Genomic DNA, 20,167 nt, shown 5'->3' on the forward strand with positions numbered 1-20,167 from the left:
TCTTTCCTTCTCTTTTTCCTTCTTACTTTTCTTGTCCCAGTAATCATTGATTAGAGGCTTACTTAGGTTCTATGAGATTGTAGGCTTTCTATCGTTTCTGTTGTTACTGAAGTACAGTTTTAATTCATGGTGATATGAAAAGATGCAGAGTATTTTTTCAATTTTCTTATATTGAGTCATGCTTTATGACTCAATATAAATTATAAATTTTGATGAAGTCTCCATGAGGTCCTGAGAAGAAGGTATAATCTTTTTTGTTTGGATAAAATGTTCTGTAGATGTCTACTAGGTCCATTTGAGTCATAATATCTGTTATGTCCATTATTTCTCTGTTTAGCTTCTGACTGGATGACCTGTCCTTTGGTGAGTGTATTAGTCAGGGTTCTCTAGAGTCATGCCTCAAGATCTCCATACCAAGATCCAGGTCAGAAACTTCTATGTCCCAGCCTCCAGATTAGGGTCACTGGTGAGCCTTCCAATTCTGGATTGTGGTTCATTTCAAATACAGTCAAGTTGACAACCAGGAATAGCCACTACAGTGAGAATGAGGTGTTAAAGTCTTCCATTATTAATGTGCAGGGTTTGATATGTGACTTAAGCTTTATTAACATTGCATCAGTGAATATGGATGCCCTTGCATCCTGGGCATAGATGTTCAGAATTGAAACATCATTTTGATGAATTTTTCCAATGATGCTCATTAGATGTTTCAATGGCTAGTACAGTTTACTTCTGGCATCTGTTTGCTTAGAAAAAATTTTTCCAGCCCTTTTATCTTATATAATATCTAACTTTGATGTTGAGGAGTATTTTTTTACATGTAGTAAAATGATGGATCCTGTTTTCATACCCATTCTGTTAGTCTGCCTTTTTATTGGTTAATTGAATCCATTGATGTTGAGAGATATTAATGACCATTGATTGTTTGCTTGTTTGTTTTTCTTTTCTTTTCTTTCTTTCTTTCTTTTTTTTTTTTTTTTCCCGAAATAGGGTTTCTCTGTGTAGCCCTGGCTGTCCTGGAACTCACTCTGTAGACTAGGCTGTCCTGGAACTCAGAAATCTGCCTGTCTCTGGGCTGGGATTAAATGTGTGTGCCACCACTGCCCTTCATGACCACGACTATTGATTGTTATTTTGATGTTGATGATGGTGATTTTTTTTCTGTGTTTTGTTTGTTTGTTTGTTTCCATAGGGCTGGGTTGGTGGATAGATTTGTTTAAATTTGGCTCTGTCAGAGAATAACTTCTTGTCTCCTATGGTGATTGAAAGTTTTCCTAGTATATTAATCTGGCCTCAGTGGTCTCTGAGTCTGCCCGGGCAGACCCTTCTGTTGAGAAGCTTATGTTTTCTTTGATTCTATTTCAGTTTCCAGGTGATGAACAGGTTCTTTCCCCCTGCCCCACCCTTTGTTTGCTTTTTCTTGGCTTTATTGGTATTAGTTGAGGGATTTATTATTTTCTTCCAATTTTTTGGTTGTCTTTGCTTCAATTTCTTTAAGGGATTTTTTTTTCCCCATTTCTTCTTTAAGAACCTTTATCATCGCAATAAAGTTGGTTTTAAGGTCTTTTTTTGTTTGTTTGTTTGTTTCCAAATGTTCTAGTCTTGCTATCAGGAAAGCTGGGCTTTGGTGGCACCCCATTGCCCTGGCTGTTGTTGATTGTGTTCTTACACTGGTGTTCAGATATCTGAGTTTGGGATGATTATAGGTCTATATGCTCATTTCTGAGTTTGTCTTTGCTGAATTTATGTTTTGTTCCTTGGTTTCTGTTTCCTCCTTAGTCTTCTGGGATTTGTAGCCTAGATGTCTTTTATCCTGTTTGACCTCTGAACCCTAGGGTTTCTTTCTTTCTTAGCAAGTTGGGGGTTTGACTCCAGGATATTTGCTTGGCCTTTGGTGCATCCGGGAATCTCTGTACTTCTGTCTTGTTTGCTTGGCTTGCATCTGAGCAGCCGGAGACTGCCACAGTCAGGGATAGGAGCCCAGCCACTGTGGAAGGTCATGAGGTAGCAGGGGAGTAGAGTTAGAATGAGACTTGGGAAACCAAGTCTAGGTATTGGGGCAGTTCAGCTGCTAGGTGGGTCACTCACCTGTCCTTCCTTGAAATGTCTTTTTAATTGATGCACATACACGCACATGTGATTGAACCCTACTATGGGGTTATATGCCTTGTACACCCTCTTAAGAAATTTATTATTTTGAGACAATGTCCCACTCAGCTGCCCAGGTTTTTCTTGTATTTGCTGACTGCCTCTTTCAATCTCCCAAGTAACTGTGATCACAGATTTGTGACGCTAAGCCTACCTTATATACGTTTTGTTTTATACACAATGTTTTCTTGATAATATCCTGCTCACCCTCATTTTTTATTAATTTTTCATGCATTCAGTACCATATGTGAGTAAGAATTAATCACTAACCCAAAGCCATGAAAAGATAATTTAAGCCATACAGGGTCTTGGTTTCTCATCAGATTTCAATGTCCACATATGTCTAGTTTAATGTCTTCTTGAATGCCTTTTATGTACTGTGTGTATCCTCATGCCAGGATGTCATTATTTCATTTGTATAGCTTAGATATGAATTTTGAACTAAGGAAATTAAGGTCCAGAAGTTTATTTATTTAGCCTTGGCTTATTTTACCTATTTGGTGTCTTAAAAAATAGAAGCTAGAGGAAGTACCCAAGGAGCTGAAGGGGGCTGCAACCCTGTAGGTGCAACAACAATATGAACTAACCAGTACCCCCTAAGCTCGAGTCTCTAGCTGCATGTGTAGCAGAAGATGGCCTGGTTGGCCATCGTTGGGAAGAGAGGACCCTTGGTCTTGTAAACTTTATATGACCCAGCACAGGGGAAGGCCAGGGCCAAGTAGTGGGAATGGGTGGGTAGGGGACCAGGGGCGGGGGNGGGGTATAGGGAACTTTCGGATAGCATTTGAAATGTAAATAAAGAAAATAATAATAATAAAAAAATGTTAAAAAAATGCTTTTAAAATCTGTATGGTCCATTTCTTTAAGAATAGCTATTAGAAGATCCCGTACAATCGTGTTTGTTTTAGTACAATTTACAACATCCAAGATATGTAATCAGCCTAAATGATTCTAGTAAAGAAATGAATAGATAACAATAAAGTGTGGTAAAATTTTCACAGTGGAGGTTTATTTAGCCATAAATAAGAATAAAATTATAATATGTACAGGAAAATAGATACCATTGTGGATATGTTAAACAAAAGAGGTAAGATCTATAGGCATGTTTTCCTTCTCATATATAATGTAGATTTAAAAAACTTCATATATAAAACATGAATGTAGATAGAAGACTATTGTGGGGATCAGAAAGGAAGCAGGGGAGAGGTCGGAGTAGTGTGAATAACAAAGTACGTATGTAAAGTACATGGCATAGTAAACCATGTTACATTGTACACGGATGTTTGAAAGCATGGCTGTTCATGCTTATAAAACTAGCACTCGAGACAATGAAGTAGGAAGACTACTTTGATTGACATTATCTTGAGTGACATATTCTCCACGGAGATGACCCACTAGTTCTTGCTGGGGTCCCAAGTGTGCCTCCATGTACCTCTCTTTGTGTAAACAATTTTTGAGTTAAAAATGGCCGTTGAAATGTTAACAGGAATTACATTGAATTTGTGTGTCACTTTAAGTTATTTGATGGTAAAAATATTAATATTCCTAATCTATGAATCTAAAGTATTTATATTTTATAACTTGTATTAATTTCCTTCATAAAAGCACTGAAGCTGAAAGTGTGCAATACAAGTTTTTACCTCCTTGTTCAGCTTTTGTCAGAAGTAACTTATTGTTATGGATGTTACTATAGGTGGTACTGCATTGTGAAATTTTTTGGGTTCTTCAATACTGGTACATAAAACACAACTTTTCACAGGCTAATAAATTCTACCCTGAGATGTTCTGGATATTTTGGTTAATATTAGTAGCTTCTGATAGGTTCTTTTCCATTTATGTGTGTAATTCACACAATCACCACCTAAAATTAAAGTTTTTTGACTTCTTTTCCAGCTTATATATCCCATGTTGATTCTTTCTTGTCCAATTAGGCTGTTTGAACTTCCAGTACAACCTGAAACAATATTACAACATTGCAAGCAAGTATCCTTAACTTTTCCCTGATTTTAGATTAAATTTTGCATTGCCTGTGTAATAAGCATATGCTTTCAGGAACTTCCAGGTCTTTTTTGTTTGTTTGTTATTGTTTTGACTTTTTTTTTTTTTTTTTTTTTTTTTTTTCGAGACAGGGTTTCTCTGTGTAATCCTGGCTGTCTTGGAACTACTTTGTAGACCAGGCTGGCCTCGAACTCAGAAATCTGCCTGCCTCTGCCTCCTGAGTGCTGGGATTAAAGGCATGTGCCGCCATGCCCGACCCTAACTTCCAGGTCTTAGTACCCATGTCAGGTACTAAGATGTTTGTCTAGGTCTGAGGGATCCAATGCTATCTTCTAGCCTCTATAAACACTAGCACTCAGGTGTACATACATACACACATACACAAATACAACAGACACAAACTTACACACATACACACACACACACACACACACACACACACACACACACGTGCGCACACAAGGGAAAACATAAAACCAATTTAAGTCTTTAAGAAAATAATGTAAAAGTATTGGATTTCTCAAAATACTTTTCCTCCATTAATTTAAATTACTATTTCCCTGCATTCATTTAAATAATGTATTATATTGATTGGTTATCTTATGTTAAACTACTCCTGCATTTCTAGGACAAGTCCCACTTGACTCATGGTATATAATCCCTTTATTGTTCTTAGATATTTAGATTGTTGTATATTGGAAATACTTTAAGTCTATGGCAAGCAAAGGTTCTACTGTGAATGCACAATGCACTATATTTTGCTTGTTTGTTTTTTATTTATTTTATGACAGGGACTCCTTTGAAGCTCAGATTAGCCACAAACTCTTGATAGCCCTGACTTTGCCTCTTGGGGCGACATAATTACAGATACACACCACTTCATCCTAAAGGATTTTGTAATTGGGAGATTCCTCTCCTGCATTCCTTTGGCTTTATTATGTTGGTTTTTATTATGTGTGATTGTGAGTATGCGAGTATGTATATATGTGCACATGAGTGCTGGTGCCTATGGAAGCTAGATGACATTATTGGCAATTTCTAACTTTTCAGTGGGATTTCTTATTTTACCCAATGCTGTGCTTAAGGGTGTTTTGTTTAATTTTCATCCCTTTGTGACTTTTAAAATAAAAACTGTCCAACATTTGCTAATATTTATTTATTCTGTTGCAGTAACAATACTTTTTAATTCACTAGATCTTATTTGTGGAGAAATGTAGTATCTGTCCTAGAGAATGTTCAATGAACACTTGGAAATGCGTCTTTCACTGCTTTCAGCCTTGAGTGTTTTATACGTACCTGTCATATTTAATTGACTTGGGGTATTGCTAAAGTCCTCTGTATCTTTATTTACCCCCAGTCTGTATGTCATACCCACCATTAAAAGTGGTGTATTGAAGTTCACAAACATGACTGCACAACTGAGCTCTCACCTCCTCTGTTTTCTTGTTTATTCATGATTGTTATCTTGTGCAATTTGGTGCAGGCATTTTGTAATCATTATGACTTGTTGATAAATTAGCGCTTTAAAAGATATATGATGTACTTCTTTGTCTCATGCAGTAGTATTTTTCTTAAAAGTTGATTGTATTTTAGATTAACACAGTGACTCTAAGACTCATTTGGCATGAAATATTCTTCCCATCTTGTCACTTTCAACATATTTATACTTGTCTTTGTCTATTTTCTACTTCTAAAACAGAATAGAATGTAATGAGCAATTTATAAGGAACAGAAATTTATTTTGTATGGTTCTGGAAAATGGAGTGTCCAAGACTGAGGAGATATTATCTGGTTGGGACCTTATTGTGTCACCCTGTGCAGAGAGATGAAAATATTTATTGAACAAATATTAAAAAACAATAGATCATATTTGAAAAAATATTCCCTTTTTAAAAAATTTTTCTTCATTTACATTTCCTAGTTTCCTCTCTGAAAGTCCCCTATATCCTCCCACCATCATGTTCCCCAACCCACCCACTCCCACTTCCTGGCCCTGGCATTGCCCTGTACTGGGGCATATAATCTTCGCAAGACCAAGGGCCTCTCCTCCCATTGATGGCTGATTAGGCCACCCTGGGTTACATATGCAACTAGAGACACGAGCTCTGGGGGGTACTGGTTAGTTCATATTGTTGTTCCTCCTATAGGTTTGCAGACCCCTTTAGCCCCTTGGGTACTTTCTCTAGCTCCTTCATTGGGGGCCCTTTATTTGCCTTTTAATTGGTTTTATCTGTTCATGAGGGTGGAGTCTTAATGCCCAAATCACTTTGTAAAGGTGCAACTCTAACAAGTTGGTAGCAGCTAAGTTCTGAAACATAGGCTTTTTACTGAAAGTGAGCCCTTACACTCCATAATTTGTGTCCTTCCCATAGATTACTTTCTTTCCTAATACCTCACAGTCAACATATTCTAGCACCAATTCAGAGGGGCAAAGGACAGTCTTATCTAACTCAGACACACCTACAATTTAGTTGTGAAGGAAAACCATAGGTAATGGTAACAGATGGTCCCATATTGTATGATTCGGGGACCTCCATGATCCATAATGCACAAGGAGGTGTCCCTGTACCTATCACTTACATTTTTCTTATTTCTTGATCATAGAATCTATATAGAATTTTGATAGTTTGTCATTTTGGTAATGCCTTCCTCCTATTATCCCGTACTTCCATGTGTGTTTTCTCTGTACTTTACCACCTCCCCTCCCCTGGTGGCTTTATTCCCAAGGACTTGTTTCAAATTGTACTTCAAAGTTGGGCATACAGAAGATTCCAAGCTAGATATGAGAGAGAACATATTGCATTTGTATTTCTGCTACTGGATGACATTATTAAGTATAGTTTTTTCTAGTCCCATTTCTCCATATATTTTAATTTTGTTTTTCTTTACAGCCGAGTAATATTTCATTGTGTATTTATCTCTCTGGCACTTCTCCTATATATCCATTAGTTCATGTGCATCTAAGTTGATTCTGTTTCCTAGAGTTGTGACAAAAATTTCAATGGATTTGGATCCACAACCATTTCTGCTCGAGAATGTATAATATTTTGGGGTTGTTTACTAAGGTCATATGCTCTCTAGGCTTTTTGGATAAATCTCCCAGCTGACTCCCACAAGTGCTTGTACTAATTTACATCCCTACTCTCTTCACTGGGATTTGTGGTCATTTATATTTCTTTTCATAGCCATTCTGACTGAGTTGCAATAGAATATCACTATTGTTTTAACCTATATTTCCCTACTATTCAAGGATGTTTAACACCTTCAAAATTGTTCGTTAGGTGTTTGTAAGTTTTGAAAACTTTCTGTTCAGTCCTAGAGTTAATTTTTATTTATATTTTTCTTCATGTGCAGAGATTTGAGTTCTCTGTGTTTTCTTTTTTCTTTTGTAACTAATTTTTTACACTCCATATTCCATTCCCTGCTCCCTGCATCCACCATCCAACTGCTCCATATCCCACATCTCCTCCCCACCCCCATCTCCATGTGGATGCCCCCACCCCCATCCCACCCGACCTCTAAACTTCCTGGGGCCTCATCTCAGATTGAACAGAGACCTGGAAGTCCTCTCCAGTAGGTGTGTTGGGGGCCTCATATCAACTGGTATATGTTGCCTGTTTGGTGGTCCAGTGTTTGAGAGATTTCAGTGGTCCAGATTAATTAAAAACTGCTGGTTCTCCTACAGGATAGCCTTTCTCCTCAGCTTCTTTCAGCCTTCCCTAATTCAACAACAGGGATCAGTTGCTTCTGTCCATTGGTTGGGTGAAAATATCAGCATCTGACTCTTTTAGCTGCTTGTTGGGTTTTTTGGAGGGCAGTCATAGTAAGTTCCTTTTTGTGAGCACCCCAAAGCCTCAGCAATAGTGTCAGGCCTTGGGAACTCCCCTGGAGCTAGATCCCATTTTGGTCCTGTTGCTGGACCTTTTTCTCAGGCTCCACTCTATTTCCATCTCTGTAACTCATTTAGACAGAAACAGTTATGGGTCAGAAGTGTGACTGTTGGGATGGCAACCCTGTCCCTCACTTGATGTCCTGTCTTCCTGCTGGAGGGGGGGCTTTATAAGTTCCCTCTCCTCATTGTCTGGAATTTCATCAAAGGCACCCCCCCCACCATGAGTCCTGGGAGCCTCTGACCTCCCAGGTCTCTGGTGCATTCTTGGCGGGGGGGGAGGGGGGGGATGGGTGAGGGGGGTGTCCCTCCAACCTCCTATTTCCTGAGGTTGCCTGTTTACATACATTCTGCTGGCCCCCCGGGGCTTCAGTTTTTTCCCTCACCCAAAACCAGATCAGGTTCCACTCTCCCCTCCTTGCCCACCCACCCCATCCACTTTCCCTTCCACGTCCCCCCCTCCCCGCTTGTGATTGCTTTCTTTTCTCTTCTAAGTGGGACTGAGGTGTCCTCAATTGGGCACTTCAGCTTGTTGAGCTTTTTGAATTCTGTGGACTGTATCTTGTATATTCTGTATGGGTTTTTTTGTTTTGTTTTGTTTTAGTTTTTTGGTTCCCCCCTCCCCCCCGCTCCCTTTGGCTTATATCCACTTATTAGTAAGTACATACCATGCATGTCTTTTTGGGTCTGAGTTACCTCACTCAGGATGATATTCTCTAGTTCCATCCATTTGCCTACAAAAATCGTTCTTAATAGCTGAGTAGTATTCCATTGTGTAAATGAAACAGATTTTCTGTATCCATTCTTTTGTTGTGGGCTAGGTTGTTTCCAGCTTCTGGCTATCACAAATAAGGTGGCAATGAACATAGTNGAACATGTGTCCCTGTGGCATGGTGGAAAATCTTTTGGGTATATTCCCAAGAGTGATATAGCTGGGTCTTCAGGTAAATCTATTTCCAATTTTCTGGGTAACCTCCAGAATAATTTCCAGAGTGGTTGTACCACTTTGCAATCCCACCAGGAATGGAGGAGTGTTCCTCTTTCTACACATCCTCTCCAACATGTGTTGCCACCTGAGGATTTAACCTTAGCCATTCTGACAGGTTTAAAGTGGAATCTCAGTGTCCTTTTGATTTGCATTTCTGTGATCACTGGGGACTTTGAACATTTCTTTAGGTGATTCTCAGCCATCTGAGATTCCTCAGTTGTGAATTCTCAGTTTAGTTCTATACCTCATTTTTTAATCATGTTCTTCAGGGTTTTTTTGTTGTTGTTATTTATTCACTGCTTGAGTTCTTTATATATTTTGGATATTATCTGTATATCAGATGTGGTGTTAGTGATGATTTTTCCCCCAATCTGTAGGTTGCTGATTTGTCTTATTATTATGTCCTTTGCCTTTCCAGTTTCCTGAGGTCCCATTTACCAATTGTTGATCTTAGAGCATGAGCCATTTGACTTTTGTTTAGGAAATTTCCTCTTGTGCCAATAAGTTCAAGGTTCTTTCCCACTTTTTCTTCTATTAGATTCTGTGTATCTGGTTTTAGGTTGAGGCACTTGATCCACTTGGACCTGATTTTTCTACAAGGTGACAAACAGGGGTTTATTTTCATTCTTCAATGAATTCATTAAATTCTTAGGCAAATGGTTGTATCTGCAGGATATCATCCTGAGTGAGGTAACCCAATCACAAAAGAACTTACATGATATGCACCCACTGATAAGTGGATATTAGCCCAGAAACCTAGAATACCCAAGATACAATCTCTGAAACACAAGAAAATCAAGAAGGAAGACCAACATGTGGATACTTCATTCCTCTCCAAAATATGGAATAAAATATCCATGAAAGAAGTTGCAAAGATAAATTTGGAGCTAAGATGAAAAGATGGACCATCCAGAGACTGCCCCACCTGGGGAGGTCCGTCCCACAATCAGCCACCAAATGCAGACACTATTGCATATGCCAGCAAGATCTTGCTAAAAGAACACTGATATAGCTGACTCTTGTGAGGCTATGCCAATGCTGGGCAAACACAGAAGTGGATGCTCNCAGTCAGCTATAGGATAGAACACAGAGACCCCAATGGAGGAGCTAGAGATATTACTAAGAACTGAAATTAAAGGAACTGAAGGGGTCTGCAACCCTATAGGTGGAACAACAATATGAACTAATCAGTACACCCAGAGCTTGTGTCTCTATCTGCATATATAGCAGAAGATGGCCTAGTCAGCCATCATTGGGAAGAGAGGCCCCTTGGTCTTGCAAACTTTATATGCTCCATACCGGAGAATGCCAGGGCCGAGAAGTGGGAGTGGGCAGGGGAGCAGGGTGGGGGAGTGTATAGGAGACATTCGGGATAGCATTTGAAATGTAAATGAATAAAATATCTAATAAAATAATAATAATAAAACAGTTTTCTCCATTTCTGTTGTTATGTCTCCCTTTTCATTTCTGACTTATTAACTTGGATACTGCCTCTTGACCTTTTACTTAGTTTTATTTCTAAGATTTATTTATTATTATATCTAAGTTCACAGTAACTGTCTTCAGACACACCAGAAGAGGGTGTCAGGTCTCATTAGGGATGGTTGTGAACCACCATGTGATTGCTGGGATTTGAATTAAGGATCTTTGGAAGAGCAGTCAGTGCTCTTAACCACTGAGCCATCTCTTCAGACCAGAAAGAGTTACTCTCTTGAATGATATTCACAACTATATTATGTAGTTGAAGATGACAGCAAATTGCCAATATTTTACCACAGTGGTTACATTCATGAGGGCTCTCTCCAGTGTGATTTATTTTGTGTAAGTGTAAAGAACAATGGCATGCAAAGGCTTTACTACTTTGATAACATTCATACCATTTCTCTCTTTTATGTCATTGCAGATAACTGTGACTTGAAATTCTTTACAACATTGATTATATTCATGAGTTTTCTCTCCTGTATGTGTTCTTGTATAATAATGGATAGTACAAAGTTGTGAAAAGTCTTTACCACATTGATTACATTCATGAGGTTTCTTTCCTGTATGGGATCTTTTATGTTTTGGGGACTAGTGGTACATGCAACAGCTTCAACACATTGATTACATTCATAAACCTTCTCTCCAATATGGGTTCCTTTATGTTTTTGGAGAAAATAACTTTGTGGAATGGCTTTTACCACATTGATTACATCCTTACAGTTTCTCTCCAGTTTGTGTTTTTGGAGACTTCTTCCTTGTGAATAGGCTTTATCACAGATTGCATTAATGGGGTTCTCTTCCATATGGGATCTTTTAAGATATTTGAGATGACTGGGTCTTGCTAAGGCTATACCACATTGATTACAATCATATTTTTTTCTCTCAGGTATGGGTTCTTTTATGATAGTTGAGAAGACTGTGCCTTGTAAAGACTTGACCACATTGATTATATTCATAAGGTTTCTCTCCAGTATGTGTTTTTTTATGTCGTTGGAGATCACTGTGACCTGAAAATGCTTTACCACATTGATTACATTCATAAGTTTTCTCTCCAGTATGTGTTCTTTTATGATATTGGAGACTACTGTGACATGAAAAGGCTTTTCCACATTGATTACATTTATAAGGTTTCTCTCCAGTATGTGTTCTTTTATGTCTTTGTAGATGACTAGGTCTTGTAAAGGCCTTCCCACATTCACTACATTGATAAAGTTTCTCTCTAGTAATTTTTTTTTTTTTTTTGTAGTTGGAGATCACTGTGACGTGCAAAGGCTTTACCACATTGATTACAGTCATAAAGTTTCTCTCCAGTATGAGTTCGTTTATGATATGGGAGACTGCTATGACATGAAAAGGCTTTTCCACATTGATTACATTCATAAGGTTTCTCTCCAGTATGTGTTCTTTTATGTCTTTGTAGATTACTGAGTATTGTATAGGCTTTATCACATTCACTACATTGATGAGGTTTCTCTCCAGTATGTGGGTTTTTTTTTTTTTTTTTTTTTTGTTTTTGTTTTTTTTGTCGTTGGAGATCACTGTGATGTGCAAAGGCTTTACCACATTGATTACATTCATGGGGCTACTCTCCAGTATGTGTTCTTTTATGCCTTTGGAGAATCCTGGGTGTTGCAAAGGCTTTACCATATTGATTACATTTATGAGGTTTCTCTCTGGTATGGGTTTGTTTATGATATTAGAGACTACTGTGACATGACAAGGCCTTACTACATTGATTACATTCATAAGGTTACTCTCCAGTATGTGTTCTTTTATGATATCGGAGATGACTGGATCTTGCAAAGGATTTACCACATTGATTACATTCATAGGATTTCTCCCCACTATGACTTCTTACATGCCTTTTATGTCTTCTGAAACTTTCAGAATGTACTTCAATACTATGGTCTACCCAATTGTAGCCTATAGCAGTGAGGATACAGTAGGTCTCCAACATCACTTCTTTGTAGAGACTCTTCTGGGAAGGATCCAGCAAATTCCTCTCTTCACCAGTGAACTTCACATGCACATCATCAAAAGTCAGTGCATCTGCTCTAGGTCCTGTCATCCTCCCAGGGCCTCCCGCTGGTCAGACACAGGCCGGGGTTGCACCATGGGTTATCCCAGTGTCATGAATGGTGGGGTCAGGAGACAAGGTGTCAGGGTTGGAAGGATCAAGGGTCATTGGATCAGCGCTCACAGGGTGGGGTATCACAGGGGCACGGGTGACCGATTCAGAGGTCGTGGGTCCGAGTTCTTGTCCTGGATGCTCAGCATCCTATTGTGCAGCTTGCACTGTGTGTAGGGATCACTGAGCCAGCACAGTAACAGCTCATCCATGTTCATCTGCAGCTGCGGAGTCGGGGGCTTCCAGGGCAGCATGGTGGCAGCATGGGCGGGATGGACAGAACAATGTACCCACGGAGGAACCAAAGACCCGTGGATGGACACAAATACACATGGATTGACCCTAGGCTGCAATATGACCGCAGCTCTCAATGATGCTGTGTTCTCTAGACACCAATCCTTTGCTGTGTAGAAGCTTTTCAGTGTCATGAGATCCCACTTGTCAGTTCTCAGTTCCTGCACTATAGGAATCCTGATAGAAAGTACTCACTGTCACTGTCAGTTGACAGAGACACCTCCTTTATTCCCTAGCAACATTGGAGTACCAGGCTTTATGCTTAGGTCTTGGGAGTTGGGATTGGTGCAGGGTAAACAATAATGATACAGTTTCATCGTTCTGAAGGTGTAAATCCAGGTTTCTCAGCACCATTTGTAAAAGTCGTCATGTCTAACATATATTTTTAAAATGATTTTTTTTCAAAATACTGATAACACGAACTAAGAATATCTGGGTTCTCTATACTAATGCATTGATTTACATGTCTGTTTTTATGCTGGTACATGATGGTTTTAACACCATGGATCTGTGGTATAGTTTGAAATCAAGGAGTCTCATACTTCCTGCAGTACTCTTTTTTTGTTCGAGATTGCTTTAGCTATCCTTGTTTTTTGTACCTCCATTTAAAATTCAGCTTTGTTTTGACATATTTCTGAAGACTGGCCTTGGAGTTTGATTGATATTGAATTGAATCTGTTGATTGCTTTTGGCAGGATGACCATTTTCATGAGATTAATTCTTTCAATTAATCGGCATAAGAGGTCTTTCACCTTCAATTGTCTTCTTCAATGTCTTTTATAAGTGTCTTAAAGTTTTATTATAGAGGGATCTCATTTCCTTGGTAAGCTTTAGTTGTGTGTATGTATGTGTGTGTGTGTGTTTGTGTGTGTGTGTGTGTGTGTGTGTGTGATAGTTTTATTTTTAATGTATGTATTTGTCATTGGTATATTGTAAGACCAATGATATTTTGTGGGAAGCAGGTACAGCCGCGTGGCAGCCAAGATGGCGCCCTGGCCCATTGCCAAGCCCCTGACCCCTGCTTACCAAGAACCTGAACCTGCGCACTTGTACGATGCTGTGCTGTCTGCCTGATGAGTCACTGATCTATCACCCGAGCGCCCTGCCTGCATGCACCGCTCCTTTTTTTTTCAGAGTGTGCTGAACACTGATTGTATCCAGGAGAGGGGGAGGGATAAGATCAGAGGACGAATGGAAAAAAAAAAAACAAAACTGAAGGAGCCTGGAGATAAAGACAGAAGCTACTTGAAACCTTCCTTGGCGTTTGTGTAGTTTTTTCCTGTCTCTGTCGGTCGGATTTCGGGGTTGTGGCATCTGGTGGCCGATATGGGGACCTCTGAAAACAGCATCTGGTGGCCTGTATGGGGATTTTCTCCAGGAGTAGCTGTTACGGAGAAAAAGGAGCTACGGGGGAGTTCTGTGGTAAGTAACTAAATACCCCCTCACAGGAGTCTGACTCTCACCCCAGAACAAAAGAGATTTGAGAGATCAGCAGATTCAGAGACACACACAAGAAGAATGGAGAGAAAAAGAGAGGGAACATGAAAGGGAACAAGAAAGGCGCTTCGGGAACGAGTCTCTGGAGTCCGGGCGGCGTGCAGACACCTTGACCGCTGGAGCCCACTGCATCACCTGACGCCCAGAGGCCACGGAGACTGTTTTCTTAGCAGTGGACTGGTGCCCTCAGAATGCCTTTCCCCCCTCATTTGAATCACCCTCCCATGGGAATCCCAACTTTCCCTCCGTGGCCTCATTTGAATCACCCTCCCATGGGAATCCCAACTTTCCCTCCGTGGATCCCACCGCCACAGTTTCCTGGCTTTCCTCCACCAGTACCTCCAGGGACACCAATGATTCCTGTACCAATGAGTATTATGGCTCCTGCTCCAACTGTCCTAGTACCTACCGTGTCCATGGTTGGAAAGCTTTTGGGAACAAGAAAGGATCATCCAGGCTTAAGATGAAAAGAAAATGATGAAAATTGTGTCCTTACTACTACAGTTTTGTTGGGAACATTTCTGAGACAGGATGGTGAAAGTGAGTTCACCACGCCTACGACGGGTAAGGATGTAACATGAATAAGGGCAACCTAAGACATATGTGATCCTGGAGCCATTTTAATTAAACAATTTTTGTGAGTTGATTTTGAAAACTTGTATTTTGCTGAAAGTGTTTACTTGATATGAGAGCTAATGATAGAGTCTTTGGGTACATACAGAATTGTTTAATTTGAAAATGAAGACACATTTACGCCTTAATTTTCTATTTTCTTCTCCTGTCTCTACCTACGCTTTCAGGTACTATATTTGATATGAATTAGAGGGAATAGGAATCCTTATCTTCTTACTGATCTTAATGGGAAGACTTTGTGTATTTTTATCCATTTGACAACATGTTGGCTATAAATTTGTTGCTACAGCCTTTATGACACCTTCATTTCTAGCTTTTCCATAACTTTATGATGAAGTTGTCTTTTGTTTTGTCAAAGACGTTTTCCTTATATAATGAGATCATCATGTGGTTTCTGCTTTTGTGTCTATGTGATGGATAATATTTATTGACTTATACATGTAGAACTGTCCCTGAAATGAAGCCAACTTGGTCAATATGTACTATTTTTATTTTTTTTATTTGAATATATTTTGCCTTTACTTTATTGGCATTTTATGCATCTACATTCACTGGGAGAATCAGTCTATAATTTTATTCTTTTGAACTTCATATATGAACATTGCTTCTGCATCTCTCTCCCCTCTCTCCATCCCCTGAAAGCCATCCAATGCTTTTTTCCCCACCAAAATTTCAGATATCTTCTTTAATTATTATTGTTTTATCTATGCACATATATTTACAAATATATGTACACAAACAGGTGAATTTACAACTAACTGATTCTATTATTTTTTGCAATGCATATGAATATGGCCGACTACTTGGGATGGGATAATATATGCAGTTGCATATTTGAAGGACACTTTATCCCCCCTTTCTCAGCAGTCATAAACTACCATAGCCCTTCCTCTAGGGGTAGGACACTGTATAATTTTACCTGCCTATATTGGCATGTCAGCTGGTGCTGTCATCATCCCAGTCTTATTTAGGCAACCATTGTTGAGATTTTATGGTCTCATTGATCCTTTCAAGTCTAATTCTACATAGCAGCAGATGTCATGGGCCTCTGGCTCTCACAATTTTTCTGTGCCCCTCCTTTTTTCAGCCCTTTAGGAAGAAGGGGTATAAGGCCTACTCTGCACGTGTATCAGTTGCATCTGAGAACTACATTTTGACCAGTTGTGGATTTCTGTATCACTCTCTATCCATTGCAAAAAGAAGCTTTTTTGTTGATGGGTAAGAACTATATTTATCTGTGAGTAGGAAGGTAATTATTTAAAATAAAACTAAGAATGACATTAATTTAGGAAACTGGAAACAGTGGGTTCTCCTCTCACATTTCCAATCTCTTCAGCTAAGGGAGGTTGGTGGAGTTCACAGTATCATGAATTCTATTCTATGGATTGGACCATAATTCCCATTAGACAGCAGTTGGTTACTGCCAAGATGAAATTGCACTACTGCACTGTTGTAAATTACTTAACAGCCTAGTTGTTGCTGTGATTTTTAGGCTTTACAGCTACTCTTGTAAGTTGGAGTCTCTTAACTGTAATTCTCTTAGGTTGCAGTTGCATACTGATGACCTTACAGTTCAAGGAGTACACTCCCTTTGTGAGAAAAGTTCCATGTTATCTATGGTAAATGTTCTTAGATGTCTATGATAACTTCACCCTTACAGTATATCTTGCTTAGGTCATCAGAATATCCAATACATCCTTTGACATATACCTGTTGGCTCACCTGGCTTTGTAGTCTGCATTGTCAATAACCCATTGATATCCCCAACACTGACCACTTATGCTTTCTAAAGTTGAAAGTAAAAGTCAAACTTGGACCAATATAAGCCATTGGTGGGAAAGGAGAAGAGTTATGTACTGGAATTTGGAGAGCAGAGTTCAGAGACAGCTTTAGAGGTGAATGTGAAGGTCCCAAGAGGGCATTTGTAGAAACTTTGATTCCTTAAACTATCTCCAAATCAAAAATTGAACAATGCCTCAATATCATGGATAAATGAGGACTTGAGTTCAGATTCCCTACCACCAAGTAAAACCAAGTACCAAGGTGTGTACCTATAATCTCAATACTAGAAAGAGGAGAAAGAAGGAACCCAAAGTCTGCCTGGCTATCCAGTCTAGTCAACCATGGGCTTTAGGTTCATGGAGAGATGCTATGTGAAAAGTAAACAAACAAACAGATAAATAAATAAATGCCCAGAAATAGACGAGGCTGAAAATAAATAAAATAATCTGAAATAGAGGAAGACATTGAACATTGAGCTCCATCTGTACACATTCACCATGAAATCCAGTCCACATACAAATATGTAGAAAAATACATAAGATTTCCAAAATGTTTTCAGGGTCACTTTTCCACTGGTTTAAGGACTATAATACTTTTCCATAGCAGTATGTTTAGTAAGTAGTCAATTGGCCACATCTTTCCTATTCTTGGCTTAGCATGCTTTTGTATTGTTTACATGTTCAAGGTAATTTTGAAAACCATTTAGTCCATCCTTCTTTCTTATGCTTATGTGTTAAATTTAGACATTTAAACACAGAGGTATCAAGACACTCAGTTACAATGATCACAATAATACAGACCTATCCACATTCTGGATTAATTATAAAATCTACTTAACACCACAAATAATTTCTTCGCTAGTTTATGAAAAGGCAAACAACAAAAAACACTTTAATGCTATATGTTCAATTTTTAAATAATTTGTCTCATACTCTTTTACCATACACAGCCACACATAGCCATGGCATTTCTTGAATAGTTTTCTGTTTAGATTCACCTGCCAGATATTCTAGTCTGTCATTGTTGAACTCTGCTTCCCATGAAATCTTAGGCCTCAGACAGTTGTTCCAATATCTGTATAATAAGGACAGCCTTTACTCAATTTCCCAATAACTTCTTATTCCATTTCATCCAAGTCTTCATCACAATGGCTTTTACCATGTACATTTCTGATTGTGCCCACTTAAGAAATCTTTGAGATATTCTGGGATTCTCTTTAGGTTTGTTCTTTTTTTTTTTTTTTTTTNTTTTCAAGCCCTTAACAGAATTGCTCTTGATGCTCCATTCACAGCTATTGAGGCTTTTTCTAGCCTATTCCTCTAAATTCTTCCAGCCTGTAATCATTCATTTCAAAACTGCTTTCTATATCCTCTAGTACCTGCTATAGCTCATCTTTTCAGAACTCAATTTCTGTCTTGGTCTATTTTGTGCTACTGTGCCAGCTTACTACAGACTGTCTAGTTTATAATGAATGCAGATTTAGTTCTTATAGTTATGGAGATTAGAAGTCTAAGACAGAGCAGTTGATATCTAGAGAGACTTTTTTTATTAGATATTTTATTTATTTACATTTCAAACGTTATCCCCTTTCCTGGTTTCCCCTTCGAGAATCCCCTATCCTCCCCCCACCCCTGCTCACCAACCCACCCACTCCCACTTCCCGGTTCTGGCATTCCCCTACACTGGGGCATAGAGCTTTCACAGGACCAAGGGTTTTAGAGAGGCTTTTAATGTCTTTGCTGTCATCCCATGACAGAAAGTTTTTTAAAAAAAAGGTAAAGAAATCAAACTTTCAGTTTCAAGTCCTTTTATAATTGGTATTAATTCATTTACAGGGCAGAGACCTCTTGGCATCATTACCTTTCACTGATAGCACTTGTTAATATATTTGTTATACATTAAACATGCTTTCTTATTTTTGAGGGAAGGATGCAGTCAAACAATAGCATTTTCTTAAGTAAAAATCATTTCTTGTAGACAGCATTAATTTAGTTGTTTTAAAAATTCTATTTTATTGAGCTTTACAGTTTGATCACAGAATTTAATCCATTTATGCATATGACATATCATTAAAATAAAGAATATTTATACTTTCTTACTGATTTTTATGCCTTTTAACTCTTTTGTTCTTACTTTTCTTCATTCTATCTGCTTTTGTGTTTGCCCAATTTTTGTAAGATCCTACTTTGATTCTCATTTTTTTCTTGTATGTATATTATAGATGTATTTTTAGTGGTTACCATGGATTATAATTATGGGTTATTATAGTAGGTTCAAATAGAATCTTAAATTTATAATGATCTGGTATGAATTAATATCCACATTAATAAAAAGCAGAACATATGCTCCATATACCTTGGTCCTCATTAGGTTGTCACAAGTTACATTTTTATGCATTGTGTTCAATAACACAGATTTTATAATTACCTTATTCATCTATCACCAAAATCACATAAGAATGAAAGTTACCTTTGTTAAAAATACATGTTTCCTTGTGCAGCTTTGAGTCATTATTTATTATTTTTTTAATTCCTATGGAAAGACTTGGAATAACCTGGATTTTGGCTAATCAGGAAATACCTTGATTTTGAAGAATGGATCTACTTCTTTTTGTATTCTTGGTTGATCTTTCTCCTTTATTTAAAAATGACATCTCACTCTCATTTTGCTTCTCTTGATATATTTAAATTGGTTCCTTGTGTTACTGAGGGTTCCTTTGATGGGGGTCATCTGCTCTTCTCTTGATGATATTTAAAAAAAAACTTCATTTATTTACTTTATGTGTATGGGCAATTTGCTTGCATGCAATGTCTATATACCAACATGCACGCAGTGCCCACTAAGCTAGAGGGAGTGTCTGATCCTGTAGGAATGGAGTTACAAACTGTTGTATGCCACCAAGTATATACCACACCTTGAACCTAGGTCAAAAGCAGTCGGTGGGCTGGAGAGATGGCTCAGTGGTTAAGAGCACCGACTGCTCTTCCAAAGTTCCCGAGTTCAAATCCCAGCAACCACATGGTGGCTTACAACCATCCATAACAAGATCTGATGCCCTCTTCTGGTGTATCTGAAGACAGCTACAGTGTACTTAAATAAATAAATAATAAATAGATATATAAATAAATAAATAAATATAATAAATAAATAAATCTTTTTAAAAAAAAAAAAAAAAGCAGTCAGTACTCTTATATATAGAGCCATCTCTCTCTAGGTCCCCCCTTTTTTTCCTTTCATTTTCTTGCATTCTTTTTTATTTTTATTTTTTGTTTTTTTTTTAATTAGATATTTTCTTTACTTACATTTCAAATGCTATCCCGAAAGTTCC

The 20,167-nt window shown here is 38.3% G+C and overlaps 2 pseudogenes; one reads left to right on the forward strand and one right to left on the reverse strand.

Annotated features, from left to right (window-relative positions):
- Positions 1 to 11,724: 11,724 nt before the first annotated feature.
- On the reverse strand, positions 11,725 to 12,573 carry LOC110325748 (annotated as a pseudogene).
- A 1,680-nt stretch (positions 12,574 to 14,253) lies between these two features.
- The window catches only part of LOC110325749, a 160,330-nt pseudogene continuing 154,416 nt past the window's right edge, over positions 14,254 to 20,167 (forward strand).

This window comes from Mus pahari, chromosome 8 (assembly GCF_900095145.1).
Source record: "Mus pahari chromosome 8, PAHARI_EIJ_v1.1, whole genome shotgun sequence".
NCBI lineage: Eukaryota > Metazoa > Chordata > Mammalia > Rodentia > Muridae > Mus > Mus pahari.